The 25,114-nt window shown below is 45.0% G+C and overlaps 1 protein-coding gene across 4 annotated transcripts in view; it reads left to right on the top strand.

Moving 5' to 3' along the window:
• Positions 1–359: 359 nt before the first annotated feature.
• Positions 360–25,114, top strand: part of AMBRA1 (autophagy and beclin 1 regulator 1) — a 248,566-nt gene continuing 223,811 nt past the window's right edge. For all 4 annotated transcript variants that reach the window (XM_049779573.1, XM_049779572.1, XM_049779571.1 and 1 more), the window contains exon 1: positions 360–564. The gene's annotated coding sequence lies outside the window, so the exon portion shown is untranslated. The remainder of the gene's footprint in view (positions 565–25,114) is intronic.

Genomic DNA, 25,114 nt, shown 5'->3' with positions numbered 1-25,114 from the left:
GATGCTACTCAAACTCTCCAACACTCGCAAGGAACGCTCCGGTGGTGGCGCCAAAACGCCCTGAAAGCTAAGCAAGCCGGTCTTGGCCTCGGAGAAAATGGCAGCATTTCCCCAGGCCCCGCCCCTAGTCTCCCTAGTCGAACTTCAGCTCTGGGTTCGTTTGCTCATGCCTTGCCTAGTCGCCTGGCCCGGAGAGCCAAGCGGCTTCCGATCTGCTTTTCGGCGCTCTCCCGCGGTGGGGGGGGGGGGGGCGGTGTTCCTTGAACGATGGCTCGGCGCTCGGCTCGGCACGCCTGGGGTCGCTCGATCGCTCGGCGCTCGCCTGCGCCGCCTTCTCGCTTGATGTCTCCCGAGCGGCAGCGGCGGCGGCGGCGACGGCGGCGCCGGGTCGCAGAGACCGACTGACTTCCTTCGCTTCCCCGCGCCCGGGCTTGGCTCGGCCTTGGCCTTGGGCTTTCTCCCGCCGGGGGTGCGTAGAGCGGGCCCGCCCGTGTGTCCCCTGCCGCGTTTCGTCCGCCTCCCGCCCGTGGGATCGCTCAGGCCACCCCGCCCGCCTGGCTCCAGGTAGGCCCGGGAGGAGCCTCCACGGGCAGGCCCGGCCCCGCACACCCGAAGCAGGCGCGGGGGGTCAGGCCGGGGAGACTCCTCTGGCGAGGAGGAGGAGGACGAGGACGAGGAGGTGGAGCTCCTTGCCCGGAGGCGTGCGGGGGGCGCGGTCCCGTCCGGTTGGAGGGGACTTGGGCGGGAGGAAGGGGAGGGAAGGGAAGGGATGGGAGTTGGGCTGGGCTGGGCTGGGTTGGGTTGGGTTGGGGGGCCCGGGCTGCCTTGGGAAGGCGAAGGTGGGGATCCCCTGGGCTGTGGGGGGTGAAGTGGGGTGCAGGGGGAGATCAGATCGCCTCTGCCTGCCTTCCAGGAACGGGCAGGGCAGCCCGATCCGGGCGCGCGTGGACCTGCCTGCCTAACCTACCTGGTTGCTTCCTTCTTCCTTCCCTTTCCTCTCTCTGTCCCGGAGCTTCTCGGGGGTGTCATGACTCAGTTTCCCCGGGGATCTCTCTGTCTCTCTCTAGGCCGGCTTTAGAGGGGACCCTTGGGTAGGTGGAGGCGTGTGCAGCTAGGTAGGCACCCCCGCTGTGAGCTCCACTTGGATGGGAGGAAGCTCTTGGTCTCCCCTTTTCTTGTGTGTGTGTGTGTTGGTAGGGAAACTGAGGTTTTAGTGATGGGGTGTTATTTTCCCCCTCTCTCTTATCCAGGACCGATTTTTAGATGCCCCGTGAAGTCTCGTGTCTGTGTGTGTGTGTGTGTGTGTGTGTGTGTGTGTGTGTGTGTGTGTGAAACTGAGATTTTGTGTCTATTGATAGGGAAACTGAAGTTTTAGTGCTGGGACGTGATTTTCCCCTCCTTTCCTTATCCCCTTTCCAGGACCGATTTTCAGATACCCCCGTGAAGTCGTGTGTGTGTGATTTTCAGATACCCTGTGAAGTCGTGTGTGTGTGTGTGTGTGTGTGTGTGTTGGTAGGGAAACTGAGGTGTGATTTTTTTTTTTCTCCCTCCCTTATCCAGGACCAATTTTTAGATGCCCTGTGAAGTCCTATTCCAGGTTTAGGGGTGTTCCTTGCCTTGGTCATCTCCATCCTCTCCGTCTGTTGACACTCACAGAGCTTGTCTTGGGGGCCTGTGTGCGATCCTTTATTTTTTCTTGGGATATCTCCATAAGACAATGGAGAGAACTCAGAAGTTCAGGAACTCAGCGACCTCTTCGTCCGCTTTTCTCTCCAGCCTTTATGTTTTTAGTATCAGTGACAGTTGCAATCTTGTTTCTGTACGGATCTTTGTAGTTACTTATTTCTCTTCCTTTTCCTTCCCAGCTGGTTTCTCGGTGGGAATCTTTCATCTTGGTGCCTCTAAGAGGTTTCTTGAGTCGAGCCCAGGACATTCAAGCTTGGGAAGGCAGATCATTGTCCCGAGACACTTTGCTTTCTAGGAAGACTCTAAAGGAAACCAAAGCACTCTTCTTTACGACAAGTGTTGCTCTGTTTGGTTTAGTACCTTAGTTAACTGTCTCACAGTCGAGTTCAATAGGCCGTGTTTGGGAATTTTTCAAATCTGGAGATGCTTAGGTTGCAAGGGAACATTCGGGATCTGCCTGTGCTTTTCCTTTTCTTTCCTCAGCTTAGAAACTTTGGGGGCTAAGTGTTCATATTCATTTTATTTTCAATGGTTTCAGTGTCCTGAGTCTATTTGTGTAACTTCTTTGTTGGGGCAAAAAGAGAAAAAAAGAATTGTCAGCCTGGAGGTCATTCTAGGTTGAATGTTTCTACTATAGAATCAGTAGGGAGGATAGTTTTAAGGTTTTTTTCTTTTTTCTTTTTCTTTCTTCTTCTTTTTTCTTTTTGTTTTTTGGGCCACACCCAGCGATGCTCAGGGGTTACTCCTAGCTGTCTGCTCAGAAATAGCTCCTGGCAGGCACGGGGGACCATATGGGACACCGGGATTCGAACCAACCACCTTTGGTCCTGGATCGGCTGCTTGCAAGGCAAACGCCGCTGTGCTATCTCTCCGGGCCCTTTTTTTTTTTTTTTTTTTTTTTGGGTCACACCTGGCAGTGCTCAGGGGTTACTCCTGGCTCCACGATCAGAAATTGCTCCTGTCAGGCGAGGGAGGACCATATTGGATGCCGGGATTTGAACCTGCACGCAAGGCACGCCTTACCTCCATGCTATCTCTCTGGCCCCAGTATTAAGGTTTTACTGTTTAAATTCTTAGACCTTGATTGGAAACTGTGTAAGTCAATGTTCCTTTAACACTCTTAAAATTCTCATAAAGAGTTTTGGAAAAATTGTTTCTCTAGTCCCCTCCCCCATTTTATTTGAGGAGGGGGAAGTGTTGGGGTGTGAGGTCAGTGATGTTTAAACAAATGGCCCTTGATCATGAGTGATTTCCTTGTTGGCAAGATCTCAGTAGTCTGAGAAAGGGATTAAAGTATTGCCAGATTGTTAGGGTGAATCTAGGTAGGAGAGTTAGACTAATGAATGTGTTCTCTAAAAAAAATGTTTAAGATTTTAAATTTAAGAGGAAAGTTAAGAGGGATTAATGTCAGAATGGCAGAGATAACTTGTAAGGAAAGAGCATTAACTTCTGGGTAGCTTTATTGCTTATTTTTGTGTATTTGTTTTTAGGCCACACCTAGCAATGCTTAGGGCTTACTCCCAGCTCTGGGATCACTCCTGATGAGACTTGATATGGAATAATACTGGGGGTCATACCAGGTCAGCCACCTATAAGGCAAGAAGCACCCTACCCTCTGTACTATCACCTGCCCCCCCCCACTCATACATTTAGAGTAACTATAGGATCATAGTGATTTCTAATGAATGTTGCATAATAATTGGAGTTTGTAAGAGTATTTCTTAGATGTTTCTGTTGGAAATATCAAAGATCGAAGTTGAAAGGAGGGCTAGACGAAATTGTCGTAAGGTGTGGTGAGGTTTTTCCCTTTTTTGTGTGATAAAAATTGATTCAGTGTTTTCTCAGATAAATCTTGCCTTTTGTTAATGTCAGATCAAACTTTTTTCCTGTACATTTCCTTTCAGTAATGTACCAGTTCAGAATCTTCTGTCTTGTCTTTGGTAAGAATGTTTGTAGGAATCTCTCCAACTTTGAATGTACCATCTTTGTTAGCATCTTTTGTTTTTTTTTTTTTTTTGGGTCACACCCGGCAGAGCTCAGGGGTTACTCCTGGCTCTATGCTCAGAAATTGTTCCTGGCAGGTTCAGGGGACCATATGGGATGTTGGGATTCAAACCACCAACCTTCTGCATGCGAGGCAAACGCCTTACCTCCATGCTTTCTCTCCGGCCCCTGTAAGCGTCTTTGAATGTCTTCCTAGAACTTGTCCTGGAAGAAGTTTTTATATATCTACATTAATTTGAAAAAAAAAAAATTAAGGATAGCCCTGAAAAACTTTTTTTTTTTTTGGTTTTTGGGTCATATCCGGCAGTACTCAGGGGTTACTCCTGGTTACTCCTAAAGAAATAAGAGATAAGTTTTGTAAGCACATTGAGATTTATTAAAAATCATTGAGGTAGGGGCCGGGTGGTGGCGCTAAAGGTAAGGTGCCTGCCTTGCCTGCGCTAGCCTTGGACGGACCGCGGTTCGATCCCCTGGTGTCCCATATGGTCGCCCAAGCCAGGAGCAACTTCTGAGCACATAGCCAGGAGTAACCCCTGAGCGTTACTGGGTGTGGCCCAAAAACCAAAAAAAAAAAAAAAAAAAAAAAATCATTGAGGTGGGCTGGAGAGATAGCATGGAGGTAGGGCATTTGCCTTGCATGCAGAAGTACGGTGGTTAGAGTCCTGGCATCCCATATGGTCCCCTGAACCTGCCAGGAGTGATTTCTGAACATAGAGCCATGAGTAACCCCTGAACGCTGCCGGGTGTGACCCAAAAACCAAAAAAACAAAACAAAATGAAAAAACACTTTGATTGCCAGACATTGAACTCAGCCTCATACATGTGAAACATGTATGAGCGACATCTCCAACCCTTGAGAAAAAAAAATTTTTTTTTTTTTTGGGTGGTGTTGAGGGTGGAGCCTTGAAGGGGAGGGGAGATTTGGGTCACAGCTCCAGGTCTTGGCCCTGGCCATCTCGGGATTGTATGTGGTGCCTGGGTCATGAGCCAGGGTGTGTTTCATGCAAGGTAAGCACCTTAATCCCATACTAGCTCCTTTTAAAGATTAGTGCTTATGAATTCACAGATTTGTCTTTGGTGGGGGGCTACTGCCTACTGTTACCCACTTACACACCTGACAGTCAGTGTTCGGGGCTCTTCTTGGCTCTGTGCTCCAGGGAAACTTCTTGCTGTTCTTATGTGATTATATGTGGTGCTGATGATCAAACAGATAGACTGCATGCAATGTAAGCACCTTACCTGAGGTAACTTTTATTTTTATTTATTTATTTTTTGGTGTGGCTTTTGGGTCACACCCAGCAGTGCTCAGGGGTTATTCCTGGCTCCATGCTCAGAAATTGCTCCTGGCAGGCATGGGGGACCATATGGGACGCTGGGATTCGAACCGATGACCTTCTGCATGAAAGGCAAACGCCTTACCTCCATGCTATCTCTCAGGCCCCTTGTTTTATTTTTTGCGCCACACCCAGTGGTGCTCAGGGGTTACTTCTGTCTCTGCATTCTAGAAATACTCCTGGTAGGCTCAGGGCTCAGGGGCCCATTGGGGATGCCAGGGATCAAACCCAAGTTGGCCACGTGCAAGGCAAATGCTCTACTCACTCTTCCCTCTTCTTGGTCCCTCTCCTTTACTTTTAGTTTTGGTGTTGCTCAGGGCTTAGTCCTGGCTACTTGGAGTTGGTTCCTGGACTGTGCAGTTCTGCAGATTGAACTGAGGATTCAGGTTCTACAGTTCTACAGATTGAACCCCACCAGCTGAACATTGCTAGTCCTTGGAGCTCTTTCTTTTTTTTTTTTTTTTTTTTTTTGGTTTTTGGGTCACACCCGGCAGTGCTCAGGGGTTATTCCTGGCTGTCTGCTCAGAAATAGCTCCTGGCAGGCACGGGGGACCATATGGGACACCGGGATTCGAACCAACCACCTTAGGTCCTGGATCGGCTACTTGCAAGGCAAACACCGCTGTGCTATCTCTCCGGGCCCGTTGGAGCTCTTTCTGCAACCAACATTTCTTATTTACTTATATTTTGGTATCACACCAGAGGAAAATGAGGCACAGGGAGGAGAACTGGGGCCTCCCACATGTAAAACATGCATTCCAGCCTGTTGAGCCATCTCTCTAGACTTCAGGGTCTCTTCTAAAAATATATTTTCGCCTTGATGGAGATATTTTGGAATGAAATACAGTTCTTTTTTTTTTTTTTTTTTTTTTTTAATTTTGATTTTGGACCATACCCAGAGGTGCTTGGGGTTACTCCCAGCTTGGGATTTGGAAGTCATTCCTAGTAGTGCTCAGGGACCATGCAGTGTTGGGACTGAACCTAGGTCACCCATTGTAAAGCAAACTCTCTAATTTCTTGAGTTATCTCTAGCCTGGGATATAAATTTTATTTTTATTTTTTTGCCCAAAGATTTTGTGTACAAAAAAAAAAAAACAAAATAAGAAAACGAAACCCAATAACAACAAAAACAACGAACAGCCAAAGCCAAACCAACTCCCTACCTCCCAATAAGTTCCCTTCATCACAATTATTCTTGTTTCTTTTTCCATTTGTTCCTCATAAATGCAGAGGAATTTTCTGTTTCATATCATAATTTCTGTATGTCCAGAAGTGTGTGGTACAACCTGTCCTGCGGTTTTGGGGGTAATTTATATTTTATGCTTTCAAACTCTTAGGGGCCGGAGAGATAGCACAGAGGCGTTTGCTTTACAAACAGCCGACCTAGGACCTAAGGTGGTTGCTTCAAATCCCAGCATCCCATATCGTCCCCTGTGCCTACCAGGAGCTATTTCTGAGCAGATAGCCAGGAGGAACCTCTGAGCACCGCCGGGTGTGGCCCAAAAACCAAAAACCAAAAAAAAAAAAAAAAAAAAAGCTAACACTAGTTACATATAGTTTCTTTTCTTTCTTTATTATTATTATTATTATTATTATTTTTTTTTTTTTATCAATTTGTAAGCTGTTTTAATGTGCCTACTAGCATGTGGCAGCCTGCCTCTTAATGTGATGTAGTAGTAGAAAGAGATTAAGGAATCAGGAGATCCGGATTTAAATCCTAGGCTAACCGGCTTACTAGCTGAGAAGTCTTGTACCGGTTACTAATGGAGACTTTAGGATGGTTAATGTTCTTTATTGGACATTTATTGTATTATATTCTTGTGTTACCTCATTTACTAATAATGATGTTTTTCTCCATTGATGCTGAACTCAGTAAATGAACCAAGGTCACATACCAAATTTGTAGCAGGATTTGGGTTCAAATTCAGTACTTTGAACACTTCTTTGAGTCCACATTTAAATACTAGAAAAGATGTTGGGGAGTGGCTCAAAGACTGGAGCCACATGCTTTGCCTGCAAGAGGGCTGGATATGATCCCTGGCACCCCCTGGTCCCCTGAGCCCTGCTAGTAGTTTTCCTGGAATACTTGGTGCTGCCTGAGTGCTGCCAGGTATGACCCAATTTCCCGCCCTCCCAGAGCAAAGGGAAAGACAATACTGTTTTCATAGTACCATGAAGAAAAACGTATATGGAATTGCTGTAGAAAGAAAGGCAAAGTGCTCTTCATTTTGTTTTTGTTTTTGGTTTTTGGGCCACACCTGTTTGACGCTCAGGGGTTACTCCTGGCTATGCGCTCAGAAATCGCCCCTGGCTTGGGGGGGCAATATGGGACGCCGGGGGATCGAATCTTGGTCCGTCCTACGCTGGCTGGTGCTTGCAAGGCAGATACCTTACCTCTAGCGCCACCTTCCCGGCCCCAAAGTGCTCTTCATTTTTAATTCTTTATGTAAACTTGGTTTTTGGGCCAGATTTGGCTGTGGATTTGACTGTATTTTCCTATTTCTGCTCTCAGGAATTATTCATGGCGGTGCTCAGCAGACTATGGGACACTGGATTGAACCCAGGTTGGCCCTGTGCCAGGCAAATCAAATGCCCTACGTGCTGTACTAACGCTCTGGCCCTAAAGTGCTTTTCAGATGTTAGCATCTCCGTTATTAATACAGCAACACTGGTAGATGTCATCTGGACTCTTGGGCCACTTGTGCTTTGAGATCAGCCTTTTGCCTGCCATTAGTGAGGGCTAGAGGGTGGCAAACATGATGGAGTCCTGGGAAAGCTTACAGAGTTGTATGCAGAAGGAGTAAGTACTTGAAAGTGCTCATGAATTTTGGGTGTTTCATATGTAGATGAAGGTTATTTCCCTACTCATACTCAGTAACTCCTGGCTTATGTTAGTGTGTTTATGTAGTAAATACTTTCGCTAACTTGTTCGGTCTCTTTTCCTATTTCCCCCCTTTCTTTGTTGACTTGTTCTTGTACTGTGTTTTTATTTGCCAGATAGAAGTTTCTTGTTAAACAGTGTGTTGTGATTCTCTGTTTGATTGTAATTCTGTTTCAACTCTGTATTGATCAGATGTGTATGCATGTAGTAGTATGTATTGGATGCTCCCAGAGGGGAGCAGGGCTAACTAGGTATGGGCTAAATAAAAAAGAGGGAGAGAAGGAGAGAGGAAGAGAAAGATTTAGAAAGAGATTTAGAGAGAGGAGAGACTTGTGTTTGCAGGAATTAGTCTTCAGTCATGACTTCCTTAACCCCCCTGAAGTTGCAGTCACAGCATAACATGATTCAATTAAAGTTCCCCACTGCCATCACAATGGAAGTCTTTATTTAGGATTGCCACATAGCCTTTGTCTGTTACTTAATGTATGATGACATTGAGTTTGGCACAGTACAGGATAACTATGACTTGTAAATAAATATTCAGCGTGCTTGAGTAATGAGTTTAATTCTTTATATCATGTGTGACCTGAATTAAATTGTTCTCATTACTTTTATTCTGGATTAACTATTTATAAGTTATTTATTTTTATCTGTTTTATTTTGGTACCACACCCAGCTATGCTCAGGATTTACTCCTGGCTTTGCTGGGATGGGGGACCATATATGGGAGGGACCATATGGGATACTTGGGGATCAAACCTTAAGTTGGCAGCATGTAATGTAAATGCCCCACTCACTTATTCACTTACCCACAGTACTGTCTGGCTGGCCCCCCTAACCATTTGTAAGTTTGTAAAGTCGGGCCTCAAGTTCCAAAGCCAGCACGCTGGAAAGACGCAGGTCTGGAAGCAAATGTTGATATAGAAAATAATCCACACACACTAAAGAGGATGGAATGGGTTCAGGATTTCCAACACGCAGCCTTCCGCTCCTAAGAAGCAGGAAGCTCAGTGGGAAGTCAGGAAACACAAAAGAGAGTTTCCCTGAAAAAACGGAGTATTTATTAGGAAAAATCAGACCACATCTAGGGGTGGAGATTAAGTGATCCTAACACCAATCCAAGCACTGCATTCAAAGATGTTTCCAATCAATGAGTATACTGATTAATCCCACATCTCTCCCTAATTAACTTTATAGAAAAATGCAGAAATATGAGGTAAAATAAAGTAATACACATCCCAAGGGAAAGGACTTTTCTAAGGGAAGGACGGAAGCCTCTAAATAAAAGATCAAGGGGATGGCATAATTTCGCATGGTCGTCTCAGAAATTGACTTCAATGAATTGAAGCACTGGAAACTTTTTGTTGGTGCATTTGGAATGGAAGGAAGCTGAAGTGCTTTGTGTAATGTAAAGGGGGAGATGTCAGAAAATGGCCTTAAGTTGGGAGAGGGAAAATATAGGCCACATCTGAGTGTGTGTATATTGATACTTATCATCTTGTTTGGTATCTTTTTTTTCCCTTAAATCCAAACTCAACGTTGCTCAGGGCTTACTCCTGGCTCTCTCTGCATTCAAGAATAAGTTCTAATTATTCCTATAAAAAACGGGAAATTGGGGCCAGAGAGATAGCATGGAGGTAGGGCATTTGCCTTTCATGCAGAAGGACAGTGGTTCGAATCCCGGCTTTCCATCCCTGAGCCTGCCAGGAGCAATTTTTGAGCGTAGAGCCTGGAGTAACCCCTGAGCGCCACCGGTGTGACCCAAAAACTAAAAAGAAAAAAAGAAAAAACAGAAAATTGAGCTTCCTTATGAAAGCAATACCACAAAATACATTAGGAGCACAAAAACACAATACAAAAATGACCTCTGCACTCATGTTTACCACAGTACTATGTACAGTAGCCAGAATCTGGAAGCAACCCAAGTGCCCGACAGCACGAGTGGCTAAAAAAAATTGTGACATATCTACACAATGGAATACTATGCAGCCATTAGGAAAAATGATGTAATGAGTTTTGCTTATACATGGATGGACATGGAGAGGATTAATTTTTGGGCCACACCCGGTAACGCTCAGGGGTTACTCCTGGCTATGCGCTCAGAAGTTGCTCCTGGCTTGGGGGACCATATGGGATGCCGAGGGATCGAACCTCGGTCCATCCTAGGCTAGCGCTGGCAAGGCAGACACCTAACTTCTAGCACCACCATGCTGGCCCCTTATGGAGAGGATTATGCTGAGTGAAATGAGGCAGGGAGAATGATAAACATAAGTGAGATTATCTCATTCATCTGTGGGATATAAGGAAAATAAAAGACAATGCGGGGATGATATCTAGAGACAATAGAGATGAGGATTAGGAGGACCAGTTCATGTTAGGAAGCTTGCCACAAAAAAGTGGAGAGAACAGTTAGAGTAGAGAATGGTTTAACATGAAAGGTACATTCATGGCACTCCTTCATCTGCAGTAGTACAAGCCACAATGTCAAAACATAACCAGAAGTAGGTGGGGAGAGGGTGGGTGGGAGGGAAGAAGGAAGGCATCAGGGAGGGTGGAAGGGAACTAGTTGATACTGGTGGTGGTAAATGGGCACTGGTGAAGGTTGTATACATTGTATGACTAACTCAATCATAAGCAACTTCATCTGTGGAAAAAAACTTATGAACAACCTAATAACCATGATGTTTAAATTAAAAAATACATTAAAAAAATAAAGGAATCACTCCTAGTGGGCTTGAGGAACCATATGGGATGTTGGGGATTGAACCCAGGTTGACTGTGTGCAAGGCAAGTGCCCTACCCTCTGTACTATTGCTCCAGCTCCTTTTTTGGTATCTTTCTTCCAAGAGATTAAAAGCCATTTGTGAACTTTGTTACTGTTGCTTATTGAATGATGGTTATTATCACCACTTTGGTTTTTTGGGGGTCCACACTTTGTAGCGCTTAGGCATTGCTTCCAGCTCTGTGCTCTGGTTCACTCGAGATGTTTAGAGGATGACTGTGGGGTGCTGGGGATTGAACCTTGGCTCTCTGCTCAGGGATCACACCTGGCAAGGCTCGGGATTGTAAATGGTGCTGGGTATCTAACCAGTCAGCTTTGTTCAGAGTATACACTTGACTTGTTGCCATTATACACTCTCTGGTCCCTCTAGTCCTACATTTTTTTTTTTGCCGCCACACCCAGCAGTACTCAGGTTACTCCTGGCTCAGTACTCAGCACCCATGGCAGTGCTCAGAAGACCTTATGGCAGGTGTCGGCAACCTGCGGCTCCGGAGCCGCATGCGGCTCTTTTGAAGGCTTGCCGCGGCTCCGGAGCCGATGTCAGAAAAAAAAAATACTGCTTTAATCTCAGCTCCGCTTCTCTCCGCTATATCTATAGCAGTGAGGCGGAGCTGAGGAGCGGAGCCAATGGAGGCAGCCGTACCTGGTGACGTATATAGCATTAAGGTAAGAAACAATATATGCAGTGTTATATTTGTTTTAAATGTTGCAATGGTTTTGCGGCTCCCAGTTTCCTTCGGAAACGGGTCCAAGTGGCTCTTTATGTCTGAAAGGTTGCAGACCCCTGCCTTATGGGATGTGGGAGAATTGAATCTGGGTTGCTTCTGTGCAAGGCAAGCACCCTACCACTGTATTTATATTTCTGGCCCCCTTGTCCTGTACTTCTCTCTATAGAATTAACAGAGACAAGTTTCATTGATCATTATTTCATCTCATTCTTTCTGCTTCCCAAGATAGGCCATATTTCTCCCTGGAACTTAGATTAGGCCATATTTCTCCCTGGAACTTAATTACTTTACTATATATATATATATATATATATATATATATATATATATATATATATATATATATATATATATATATATATTATAAGAAGCGGAGTATTTTTGGGGCTATAGCGATAGCACAGCAGTAGGGCATTTGCCTTGCATGTGGCTGATTTAGGACAGACCTTGGTTCGATCCCCCAGTGTCCTATGTGGTCCCCCAAACCAGGAACGATTTTTGAGTGCATAGCCAGGAGGTGTCACCGGGTGTGGTCCCAAAACCAACCCCCTCCCTAAAAAAAAGAAGTGGAGTATTTTAGTATAACTAAATTTTTAAAATTAGGACAGGAGATGTCTTCCCAAATTCTTGGGTAGTAGCATAGTGGGCTCCAGCTCATTACTTACTAGCTGTTACTTGAGCAAATTATTCAATCTCTGTGTGCTTTTTTCATGTGTGTGGATGCTTATAGTAGTTGTGAGCATTTAATGAATTCATACACGTAAAGCATGTTGAATTGCATCTAGCAATACATGTGTTTGATGTTAGTTATTGTTAATATTGTTATAAGAAGATAAAGATTTTATGTTCTTCAAAAGGCAGATAAGGGCCAAGGGTGTAGATTAGTGACAGAGTACTTACCTCATATGTGTGATGTTTTAGATATTATTCCCAACACTGCAAAAACAAAGAAAAGGCAAGTATTTAACATTGGTTCTTAGATTGAAAAATATATATATATATATATTTTTGGCTTTTGGGCCACACTCAGTGATGCTCAGGAGTCACTCCTGGCTATGCGCTCAGAAATCACTTTTGGCAGGGCCGGAGAGATAGCATAGCGGTAGGGCATTTGCCTTGCAAATGGTCAACCTAGGACCAACTGTGGTTCTAATCTGATATGGTCTTCTGTGCCTGCCAAGGGTGATTTCTGAGCAGAGAGCCAGGAGTAACTCCTGAGTGTTGCCAGGTGTGGCCCAAAAATCAAAAACAAAACAAACAAACAAAAAAAATCAAATCACTCTTGGCTTGGGGGCCATATGGGACGCCGGGGGATCAAATCAAGGTCTGGCCTAGGTTTTGCCCTTCGCCAGATAGCTTGTGCCATCACTCCGGCCTCAATTTTAAGTCTTTTTGAGAAATTTTTTTTCTTTGGGCCACACCTGGCAACACACCTGGGTCAGCTGCTTGCAAGGCAAATGCAAAACCCTACCGGCCCTCTTTTTGAGAAATTTTGAATAGTTAGATTAGGAAGTTAAGTAGCAGATTTGTCTCTTCTTCCCTTCAACTCCAGTCTAGCCTGAACCCAAGAGACAGTACAAGTGGGTATCATGGGACCAAAGAGATAGCACAGCGGTAGGGCATTTGTCTTTCATGCGGCCAACCCAGGTTTGATCCCCGCCATTCCATATGGTCCCCCAGCCCTCCAGGAGTGATTTCTGACTGCAGACCCAGGAATAACCCTTGAATGCTGCCAGGTGTGGCACCTAAACAAAACAACAACAAGGGGGCCGGAGAGATAGCATGGATGTAAGGCGTTTGCCTTGCATGCAGAAGGACGGTGGTTTGAATCCCGGCATCCCATATGGTCCCCCGAGCCTGCCAGAAGCGATTTCTGAGCGTAGAGCCAGGAGTGACCCCTGAGCCTTGCCGGTTGTGATCCAAAAACCAAAAAAAACCAAAAAAACAAAAAGTAGCAAAATAGGTAAAAAGGATTTTGAAAAAGTTAGAATACTTACATAAAGTGAAAGTTTCCACAGCATGAGTAAACTTCTGGAAGAGGGAATATATTTTTTACATTAGTGCTAAAGACTAGAAGTCACTGAGATTAGATTTCTTACTAATCTCTCTTTATGTCCTAATGTGTGAGCTGATTCAGTCTTTAATTATCTGTTAATGTTTCCCTTCTCTTGCTTCATCATTAAAAAATTTAGTTAATGATTATAGTAGAATGTGTTTTTCATTCATTTACTCTTTGTTTGTTGAATGTCTTCTGTGTCAGGTAGTAAAATATGATAATAAGTTAAAGACAGAACCAATGCTTATTAAAGTGCTTTGTGCCACGTACTAAAATAAATAAGCACTTGCTCTGTTTTTTGTTGTTTGCTTATTTGTTTTTGAGCCACTCCCGGTGATGTTCAGGCTTCTCTTGGGTTTGCACTCAGGGATCAATCCTGGTAATGCTCGGGGACCATATAGGATGCTGGAGACAGAATCCAGGTTGACCACGTAAAAGGCAGATGCCCTACCTATCCACTGCTAAGTATGTGCTCTGTGTCATTGACTCTTCATTCTTTATCTTGGGGTGGAAGGAGATATATGGTGCTTAGAATTATCCCAGCTCTGAACCTGGTGCCATGGCCCAAATCTGGGTTTCCCACAAGCAGAACTTTCTCTTTCCTATTTTTCATTCTTTTTTATTTATGGGAGGGTCTTTTTTATTTGTTCTCAGGACTTACTCCTGGCTTTGTGCTTAGGACTTAGTCTTGCTTTGTTCGGGGGTGTTCTTGTTGAGCTTGGGGGACCACATGGGGTTCTGGGGATCAAATCTGAATCTGGACCAGCCTTGTGCAAGGCAAATACCCTATTTGCTTTAGTCCCTGGCTTGTTTTCATATTTTTCTTTGGTTTTGGGCCACACCTGGCAGTACTCCGGGAATACCAAGCCTTGGTGCTCAGAATTGAACTCAGGAACATATAAGACAATTACTCTATCTTGTCTGTATCCTGATTATTCTTTCTTGCAGTAGTATTGTGAATATACTTCTGTTCTCCCAATTTACAGATGTGGAAATTCTGATGTTGAGAAGAGCTAGTGTAAAGTGTCACAACTAGTATTTGAATCCAGATAACCAGACACCATGGGCCTTTTTTTTTTGGTTTTTGGGCCACACCCAGCGGTGCTCAGGGGTTACTCCTGGCTGTCTGCTCAGAAATAGCTCCTGGTAGGCACGGGGGACCCTATGGGACACCGGGATTCGAACCAACCACCTTTGGTCCTGGATCGGCTGCTTGCAAGTCAAACATCGCTGTGCTATCTCTCCGACCATGGGCCTTTGATCTTTTATTTTGCCACACCTAGTGGTGCTGGGGACTGCTCTTTTATTATTTATTTATTTATTTATTTATTTATTTATTTATTTATTTATTTATTTTCTGGCCACACCCGTTTGATGCTCAGGGGTTACTCTTGGCTAAGCGCTCAGAAATTGCCCCTGGCTTGGGGGGACCATATGGGATGTCAGGGGATCGAACTGCGATCCTTCCTTGGCTAGCACTTGCAAGGCAGACACCTCTAGCGCCACCTCCCCGGCCCCTGTTTTTGTTTTTTGGATTACACCTGGTGGTGCTCAGGGGTTACTCCTGGTTCCATGCTCAGAAATCGGTCCTGGTGTGCTCGGGGGACCATAAGGGATGCTGGGATATGAACCACCATCCATCTGCATGCAAGGCAAATGCCCTACTGCTGTGCTATCTCTCCGGCACCTGCTCCTGACTATTGAAGTACTTGGGGACAGTGTGGTGCTACGGAGCTGAATCTGGATTTCCTTTTTTTTTTTCACTTCAATCATATGGTATTTATTCGGTACTTCTGACGTGATAATAGTATAATGTCAACCATGAGAAATAAAAATAGACCCATTTGGGGATATCACAGACACACACACGTGCGCATTTTCATGGGGCAGGAGGGGCAGATGGCCCCGAACATGTATAATATGGAGCTGGAAGTTCAATCCAAAGCTACCAACCTCCAATCCTATGGAATCTCGATTTCCTGCACAAATGTGCTGCAGCCATTTGAGCTGTCTCTTTGTTCTGGCTCCTACTTTTTTGTTGTTGTTGTTGTTGTTTTTTTTTTTGTTTTTTTTGTTTTTTTTTTTTTTGGTTTTTGGGTCACACATGCCAGTGCTCAGGGGTTATTCCTGGCTCTGTGCTGAGAAACTGCTCCTGGCAGGCACTGGGGACCATAAGGGATGCTGGGATTCGAACCACTGTTTGTCCTGGACCGGCTGCATGCAAGGCAAATACCCTACTGCTGTGCTATATCTCTGGCCCTTTGTTATATTTTTTGGGCCACACCTAGGGGTGCTCAGAAATCACTCCTGGCAATTGTGGGGGACCATATGGGATGCTTGCACACCCTATCCATTGTGCTGTCACCCAAGCCTTATGGCCCCTTCTCTTAATTACTAAATTATTCTGGTTGGAAAGTACCTTAAAAAAATTGTAAGTAAATTTGGGGCCGGAGAGATAGCATAGTGGTGGGGCGTTTGTCATAAAAGCGGCTCTCCCAGGAACAATGTGGTTCTAATCCCAGCATCCCATATGGTACCCCGTGCCTGTCAGGAGTGATTTCTGAGCAGAGAGCCAGGAGTAACCCCTGAGTGCCATCGGGTGGGCCCAAAAACAACAATAACAACAACAACAACAAAAGTAAATTCTCTATAAACTACTGTTATTATATACTATAGGTTTTTCTTTTTTTGGGGGGGTGGCTTTTGGGCCACACCTGGTGGTGCTCAGGGATTCCTCTTAGCTTTTTGCTCAAAAATCACTTCTGGGGGCCGGAGAGGTGGCGCTAGAGGTAAGGTATCTGCTTTGCAAGCGCTAGCATAGGACGGAACACAGTTCGATCCCCTGGCATCCCATATGGTCCCCCCAAGCCAGGAGCAATTTCTGAGTGCATAGCCAGGAGTAACCCCTGAGCGTCAAAACGGGTGTGGCCCAAAAACCAAAAAAAAAAAAAAAAAAAAAAATCACTTCTGGCAGGCTCTGGTACCACAAAGAATGTCGGGAACCGAACCTGGGTCCATCCTGGGTGGCCTCGAGTGAGGCAAATGTCCTACCGCTGTGCTATCACTTCAGCCCCTATATACTATAGTTTAAAAAAATATAAAACAAACCAGATATTTGAGGAAGTAAAAGAAGGCAGATGGCAAATAACGGGGATGGGGTTGGGGTCAGGGCCAAAGGCCTTGAGTACATGGGGGTGTATATGGGTGGTATAGCTGTATATCCAAACCACAGCACCAACAACAATGAAATCATGAGATTCAAGCTATAACAACCAAGGTTAAAAACGTGCCTGCCAGTGGTAGTGTGTTTTGCCTTGCATGCGGCTGACCAGAGAGGGATGGGTTCTACTCCCGCATCCTATATGGTCTTCCAGCCTGCAGGGTGTGATTTCTGAGTGCAGAACCAGAGCAGCCTCTGAGCAACACTGGGTGTGGCCCAGAAACTATCAGTCAACCAACCAATCAACCAATCAATCAGTAAAGTTTAAAAAAAAATGTGCCTGCCCAGGAGGCATGCTGGGATTTCGGAGGGAACCTAGCAACACTAGTGGAGGGAAATTGACAATGGTGGGAGGACTGTTGCTGGAACATTCATCTCTAAAACTCAACTATAGATAGCTTTGTAAATCATGGTACTTTAATTTGTTTTTATTTTGGGCCACACCCACTGATGCTCAGGGGTCACTCCTGGCTCTACACTCAGGAATTATGCCTGGCGATGCTCAAAGGACCATATGGAATGCTGGGGTTTAAACCTGTGTCATCTGCATGCAAGGCAAGTGCTCTGCCAGTTGTACTATCACTTTGTTTTTTTTTTGTTTTTTTTTTTTTGTTTTTGAGTCTGTCCTGTGTTGGCTGCGTGCAAGGCAAACGCCTTACTGCTGTGCTATTGCTCCAGCCCCAGTACTATCACTTGGCCCCAAATCATCATTTGATTTAAAAAAAAAAGTGGGGAGTGCGGAGAGATAGTACAGCTGGTAATGGTCTTGCCTTGTATGTGACCAGGCTGGGTATCAAGCATCCCACATGGTCCCCTGAGTCCTCCAGGCTAAACACCATCAGGTGTGGTACCATATCACACCATACCACTTCACACCACACCACACCAAGATATTTACCCATGCTGTTATAAAGGTAATAGTGTAGAGGAGTTAGTAAACAAACGCTCAATGTTGTGTAAGTTGCACAGTATGTAAAGCCCTAGGAAGCCTGAATGATATCAGACTTTAGAGAAGATTTCTTTGAAGAAGCAAAGACTAGAAGTTGAAAGGGGCAGGTAATGTGATAGCATTATGAAAGCCTTGGGATGGGAAATAATTTGGCCATTAAGAAATAACCAAATTGGGGCCGAAGAGATAGCATGGAGGTAGGGTGTTTGCCTTGCATGTAAAAGGACAGTGGTTCGAATCCCGGCATCCCATATTGTCCCCTGAGCCTGCCAGGAGCGATTTCTGAGTATAGAGCCAGGAGTAACCCCTGAGTGCTGACAGGTGTGACCTAAAAAACCAAAAAACGAAAAAATAAAAAAGAAGAAATAATCAAATTGATATAATTACAATACATTGATCAGCGTTGGAGGAAGAAGCAGGTTATGAAAGGAAAACAGAAACTGGTAGGATTAGGGACTTGAGAGATAAATAGTACAGAGGGTGAGGGTACTTGCTTTGTATGCAGCTGACCTGGGTTTGATTCTTGCATCCTATATGGTCCTAGAGTATCACCAGGAGTGATTCCTTCCCTCCCTCCCCTCCTTTCCCTTCCCATCCATTCCTCCCTTTTCCCTCCCCTCTCCTCTCCTCTCCCCACCACAGCTAGCAGCACTTAGGGTTTACTCCTGGCTCTGCATTCAAAAATCACTCCTGGCAAGCTTGGGAGACCATATGGGATGCCAGGGATCAAACCCGGCTCAGATACGTGCAAGGCAAATGTTTTACCTGCTGGGCTATCACTCCAACCGCAACCAGAAGTGATTTCTGAGTGCAAAGCCAGGAATAACCTCTGAGTACCATCAGCTGTGGCCCCAATCCCTCCCCCAAGTAGAATAAGAATGACTATTTTGACCTTATATATAATCTTCAGAGATTATTCTGTAACCAGTGGAATAGTGCAGTGGCTGAGAGTACCTACTTTGCTAGTGTATAATATGGTCATGAACTCAAATCCCTGGTGTCTCACATGCACCCAGTGTGAGTCTGCTAGTTGTACTATATTTAAACCCGGCAGCTGTATTATTGGAGTCCCTGGAGTCACCAGGGATTTCCAGTAGAGCTGCAACTGGGTGTGTTGTGGCACTGTCCCTGGTAAGGCCCACACTTAATAATGGGTAAGTGCCAAAGTAGGAAGTGTGACTCCATGTGTATGTGTGGAATTCCTGCAGCTAAAGGAGAGCAGACTTGGAAGCTCATGGCTGAGTGTATGAGCACTGTAGCTGAATGAATGCAGAGTGGGAAACCCACGGTGAAATGGGTGAGCATTATAGTTAAAGGAGCACTGTAGCTGAATGGATGCAGAGTGGGAAACCCACAGTGAAACGGGTGAGCATTGTAGTTAAAGGAGTGCAGACCAGGAAACACACAGCCAAGTGTGCGAGCAATGCAACCTGATTTGTGAGTCCTAGTGAGTATTGTGCTGAAGTTCTAGCACCAGAGCCACATTACCTGTGTGTAATCCCAGAACATTGCAACATTGCAACAATCACAGCAGCAGTGGAGGCAGCAACAACAATGGAAAGGGGGAGGGAAGAGAGAAGAAAAGATTACTCTTTGCATTGTGGGACTCTGGAAATTTGTAAAATAAGAAGTCACTGGGGTTGGAGAGATAGTATGGAGGTAGGGCATTATCCTTGCATGCAGAAGGATGGTGGTTCGAATCCCGGCATCCCATATGGTTCCCTTCAGCCTGCCAGGAGCGATTTCTGAGCGTAGAGCCAGGAGTAATCCTTGAGCGCTGCTGGGTGTGACCCAAAAACCAAAAACCAAAAAAAAAAGTAAAAAATTAGAAATTGGGGCCGGCGAGGTGGCACTAGAGGTAAGGTGTCTGCCTTGCAAGCGCTAGCCAAGGATCAGGACCGAGGTTCGATCCCCCGGCGTCCCATATGGTCCCCCCAAGCCAGGGGCAATTTCTGAGCCTTTAGCCAGGAGTAACCCCTGAGCATCAAATGAGTGTGGCCAAACCCCCCCCCCAAAAAAAAAATTGGAAATTGTGCCAAAATTAGACTGATCAGTGGAAGAAGTCTAATAGGCGGTTCATGAACATGGTCCAGGCAAAAGATGAAAATGGTTTGTATCAGGCTGTGAGAGTACACATGGTGGAAAATAGAAAGATTCCTTAGATTTTTTTGCAGTTTGCAGAGGCAAGACTTAATGATAGCTTGCACATGTGGGGAGACGGAGACTTCAAGTATGAGTCCCAGATTTCTGGCGTGAGCATCTGGGGAGATAAGTTGTCATTTCTTGGATGGAAACACTGGAGGAGGAACAGATTTTGAGGAGTTGGGGAGTGGAGTGAAGAATTCCATTTTAGTCTATGCTAAGTGGGAGCTGCTGCCGATGACAACAACCACGTGGAGACATCAAGTAAACAGTCTGTGGGCCGATGCTCAGAAGTGGCGCTGGCAGTAAGTCTGGATGTTCTTGGTATCCGAATGGTATTTGTAGTCGGGACTAGGATGAGAGCTAGAGAAAAGTCTCTATGGTAGACCAGGAAGAGAAAAAGCACTGAAAAGAAAGCCTCTGAGAAGGGGAAAAGTGCCTAATCTAGGAAGGAAGGGGAGACGTGTTTTTCAGCATTGCCAACATTAACCTACTTTTCATTTCCCTTTCTTAGTAGACTTGTATATATTTTTTCCTGCTTTCTGCTCAGGAATGATTCCTGGCATTGTTTGGGGGACCATATGTGATGCTGGGGACCCAGTGTCAGTTTCAAGTGCCAGGCAGATGCCCTAATACCTGTACTGTCATTCAGGCCTGGATCTTTGTAATTTCGCACTTTTGTTTTGAGGCCCTCCCCAGGAGTACTCTGCTTCTTTATCTTTGGGGATGATCTGGGTGGAAGTCAATCCAGACAGTGTTGGGGATCCGGCTCGGGTGCTGTGCCCACTGAGGAATCTCTCTGGTCCAGTGCTTGTGTTTTTTTTTTTTCTTTGGTATTTGGGTCACACCTGGCGGCTCTCAGGCTCTGTGCTCGGGGGACCATATAGGATGCCGGGAATTAAACCCAGGTTCATTCTCAGCCACGTGCAAGGCAAACGCCCTACCGTTGTGCTATCTCTCTGACTCCTTTATTTTAGTTTTATTGATTTTTTTTTTTTTTTTTTTTTGCTTTTTGGATCACACCCGGCAGCGCTCAGGGGTTACTCCTGGCTCTATGCTCAGAAATCGCCCCTGGCAGGCACAGGGGACAATATGGGATGCCAGGATTCGAACCACCATCCTTCAGTATGAAAGGCAAATGCCTTATTACCTCCAGCCCCAGTCCCAGTTTTATTGATTTTAAAAGTTAATCTCTTACCTTTTTAATCCTTTCCCTTTGTTGTGGTGTGCTGGGGGCCAAACACTTGGTTATGGACATTGTTGTCTGCTGTGGGGGTCACACACGTCTGATTGTTTATGGCACACTTGTTTGGGTAGCACCAGGCACCACAATAGGAACACCAGGGAATGCATTCAGTGGTGACTACATGCAGCCAGAGGGTGGGGTGCTGCAAGGGGGGGCTTTGTGGTCTGATGTATGTAGGGCATGCTCTCTCCTTCTTAGCCACATCTTCAAGCTCCTTCCATTTGTTTTTTTTCTGAGCTCAGCGGTAGGACATTTGCCTTGCACACTGCCTGCCTAGGACTGACTGCTGTTCAATCCCCCAGCGCCCTTTCATATGGTCTCCCGAGCCAGGAGCAATTTCTGAGCACATAGCCAGGAGTAACCCCTGAGCATCACCGGGTGTCCCCCCAAATCCAAAAGCAACCCCCCCCCCAAATTAAAACACAAGACAGGAGCCGAGTCGGAGAGATAGTACAGTGGTAGAGCATTTGCCTTGCATGTGGCCAACCACGATGGATGGTGGTTCGAATCCCTGTATCCCATATGGTCCCCTGGGCCTGGCAGGGTTGATTTTTGAGTGAAGAGCCAGGAGTAACCCCTGAGTGCCACCAGGTGTGACCCAAAAAATCAAAAACAAAAACCTCTAAAAAAGACCCCCCAAAACAAAAAATCAAGATAGTCAGTCATGAGAGGGAGAGAAAAGGCATGGGGGACTGAGGGCTTCCAGTCTCTTGGATTGAGAGATGTAAGAGACAAACGTAACCATCTTATGCTAATCAGGCCTGTTTGGGTCTTTTACATCCCAAAAGGGGTGGAAAGGAGACTAGGGCAATGTCTCTGTTTTGGGAGAAGCTGGGTGTGAGCTCTTTGTGTGTCTTCCCCATTTTGTTTGCTAAACACAAAAAATTGAGATGGGTTAGATAGGTCATGCTCTCCTTATGTACTATCCCCTCCCGCCCTCCTCAAAGGCTCCCAGAGTTAGAAGTACCAGTGCTCTCAACAGCATGGATGAGCAGATCCATTATTATACCTAGAGCAGAGTTTATAGCAAAGTGGTAAAAGTGGCTGTTATTTTGCATAGGCTGTAATAGCTGGGATAAAAACTTTTTTTTTGGGGGTGGGGGTTGGGTCACACCCGGCAGCGCTTGGGTTACTCCTGGCTCTATACTCTGGTGTACAATCAATCTTAGAGCAACTGAAGCTTAAGTCAAGCCAATATGACAAATACTCAGGGTTTAGGACTCACTTGTAACCTTGGAATTTTGGGATTCCTAGGTCAAATGAATGGGAACTCCTTTTTTTCAGTAAGAAATCTCATTTTGGGCCCGGAGAGATAGCACAGCGGTGTTTGCCTTGCAAGCAGCCAATCCAGGACCTAAGGTGGTTGGTTCGAATCCTGGTGTCCCATATGGTCCCCCGTGCCTGCCAGGAGCTATTTCTGAGCAGACAGCCAGGAGTCACCCCTGAGCACCACCGGGTGTGGCCCAAAAACCAAAAAAAAAAAAAAAAAAGAAATCTCATTTTACTAGCTCTATACGAAAAAGGAAAAAAGGATATTGCCAGCCACAAAGTACTATTGGGGCGCCAGGGATATGGATGGTTTGGCTGTAAAATCTATTCCTTAGTTGATGCCATTCTCAACTATCCTTGATTCATAGGTATAATTAAAGTATTGTTCCTCAAGAAATAAACATATTCCCCCTTGTCTTACCAAGTCCAAGGTACATCGGTTTTGGAGGACTTGAACATTGTTCCCAAGAAAAACACATAAAGACATTTTTGTTTCTTTTTATTTCCTCATTTATTTTATTCTACTTATTTTTGGTTTTTGGGTCACACACTTGGGCATTACTCAGGGCTTATTCCTGCTCTACATTCAGAGATCACTCCTGGCAGGGCTTGGGAGACCATATGGGTTGCTGAATTGGCCATGTGCAAGGAAAAGCTCCTGACCTGTTGTACCATTGCACTATCTCCAGCCCCTCAGTTACTAGTTCCCATTTTAATAAAATAAACTGTATAATTGTGACAAAACTCTAGATTTTATTTTGGAATTTGTTCTTTCTCACTTACGATTTCTTCACCCAGAGTTAAATTTGTTCTATTTAGATGATAGTAAACACTTTGGTTGCCATCCTATCTAGAAATTTCTAGGAAACCTAGATTTCCCATGTAAAAATTTCTAGTTTTCCTAGAAAGCACTAAGTATTCTGTGTTTATTGTTTTCATTAGGTATTCGTTAAAAAAAAAAAAGAAACTCAAAACATTGGGTTGGAGATGGAAGTACAAGGGGTTATTAAGTGGCTTTCTCTAAATGCAGCTGACCCTGGGTTGATCCTCAGTACTACAAATGATCTTCTGAGCACCATTGAGAACAACTCTAGGTAGAGTCAGAAGTGGCCCTTGATATTGCTAGGTATGTCCCTATTCCCCAAAAAACTTAAGGCTCTTTTGAGCTTCTCTGGGTGTAGTCCTGGTGACCCCTGAGTACAAGACAGGCTTGCTCCACAGAATATTGCCGTAATGTCTCTGGACTCTGTTATCAACTGAGTGTGGCCTCCACCAGTCACAAGGCATGAAATGAGCCTCTTTCTTTCTTTCTTTCTTTCTTTCTTTCTTTCTTTCTTTCTTTCTTTCTTTCTTTCTTTCTTTCTTTCTTTCTTTCTTTCTTTCTTTCTTTCTTTCTTTCTTTCTTTCTTTCTTCCTTCCTTCCTTCCTTCCTTCCTTCCTTCCTTCCTTCCTTCCTTCCTTCCTTCCTTCCTTCCTTCCTTCCTTCCTTCCTTCCTTCCTTCCTTCCTTCCTTCCTTCCTTCCTTCCTTCCTTCCTTCCTTCCTTCCTTCCTTCCTTCCTTCCTTCCTTCCTTCCTTCCTTTCTTTTGGTGGCTATATAACAAGTGTTATATACTCGGGTCAGGAGATACTTTAGGGTCTTGGCTTGATGTCGCTCCAAACAGTGCTCAGGGATCATACCCAGGCCTCCTGTATGCAAAGCATGCATGCAGCCCTTTGAGTTTTTTCTAAATTTTGGCCAGAAATTAGCCATTTGGGGCCGGAGAGATATCACAGCGGTAGGGCATTTTCTTTAGACGCAGGAAGACAGTGGTTCGAATCCTGGCATCCCATATGGTCCCCGGAGCCTGCCAGGACCAATTTCTGAGTGTAGAGCCAGGAGTAACCCCTGAGCGCTGCCAGGTGTGACCCAAAAACCAAAAAAAAAAAAAAAAAAAAAATTAGTCATTTGAAAATGATCAGTTTATGAAGCCAGAGAGATAGTTATGGGTAAGTAAAGCAACCTGAGTTTCGTAGCATTCACAGAGCCATGAGCACAGAACCCCAAGTATAGAACCAGTTATAGCCTTTGAGCACAAGCAGGTGTGGCTCCAAAACCAAAATAAAAAACAACGCATAATTCATTGTCACTTACTACAGTCATTGTGTTAGGCAATCATTGTCTCTGTCTAGTTTTAAACATTTCCTTCACTCTAAAGAAAAGCTTTTTTAACTAGTGAGGCAGTTTGACTTCATTCCCACTCTATTTGGAAAGTGTCCAGTTCTGTTTCTTGGTTGGGCCATTCTGGACATTTCTTTTGTGTGAAAGGAATCATCAGCCTTTTGATTTTTGACTTTTTTTTTGCGGGGGAGGGTGGTTTGGTCACCCCTAACTGTGCTCAGGGATTATTCCTGGCTCTGCACTCAGTTATCACTTCTGCCAGAGACCATATAGGATGACAAGGATCGAACCCAGGTCTGCTGTGTGCCAAATAATTGGAGTCCCGTCACTCCCGTTCCATGGTTTTGATTTCTTTTACTGATTATAATATTTTGGAGATTTATTGATGCTGCAAAATGTGTCGTTTTAAAAAAAATGTCATTCTTAATAAAGTTTTTAATTGAATCACTGTGAGATATACAAAAGTTACAAAGCTGGGTTAGAGTGATGGTAGGGCATGAACTTGGGCGACCTGGATTGGATCTCCAAGCCTGCCAGGAATGATTCCTGAGCATAGAGCAAGGAATTTCCCCTAAACATTGCCAGGCATTGCTTTAAAACAAAAACAAAAACAAAAACAAAAACAAAAACAAAAAAACACAAAAAAAACAAAAAAAA

This window comes from Suncus etruscus, chromosome 9, assembly GCF_024139225.1.
Source record: "Suncus etruscus isolate mSunEtr1 chromosome 9, mSunEtr1.pri.cur, whole genome shotgun sequence".
Classification (NCBI taxonomy): Eukaryota; Metazoa; Chordata; class Mammalia; order Eulipotyphla; family Soricidae; genus Suncus; species Suncus etruscus.
The sequence above is the reverse complement of the archived record's forward strand: the minus strand, read 5'-3'. Positions and strand labels throughout refer to the sequence as shown.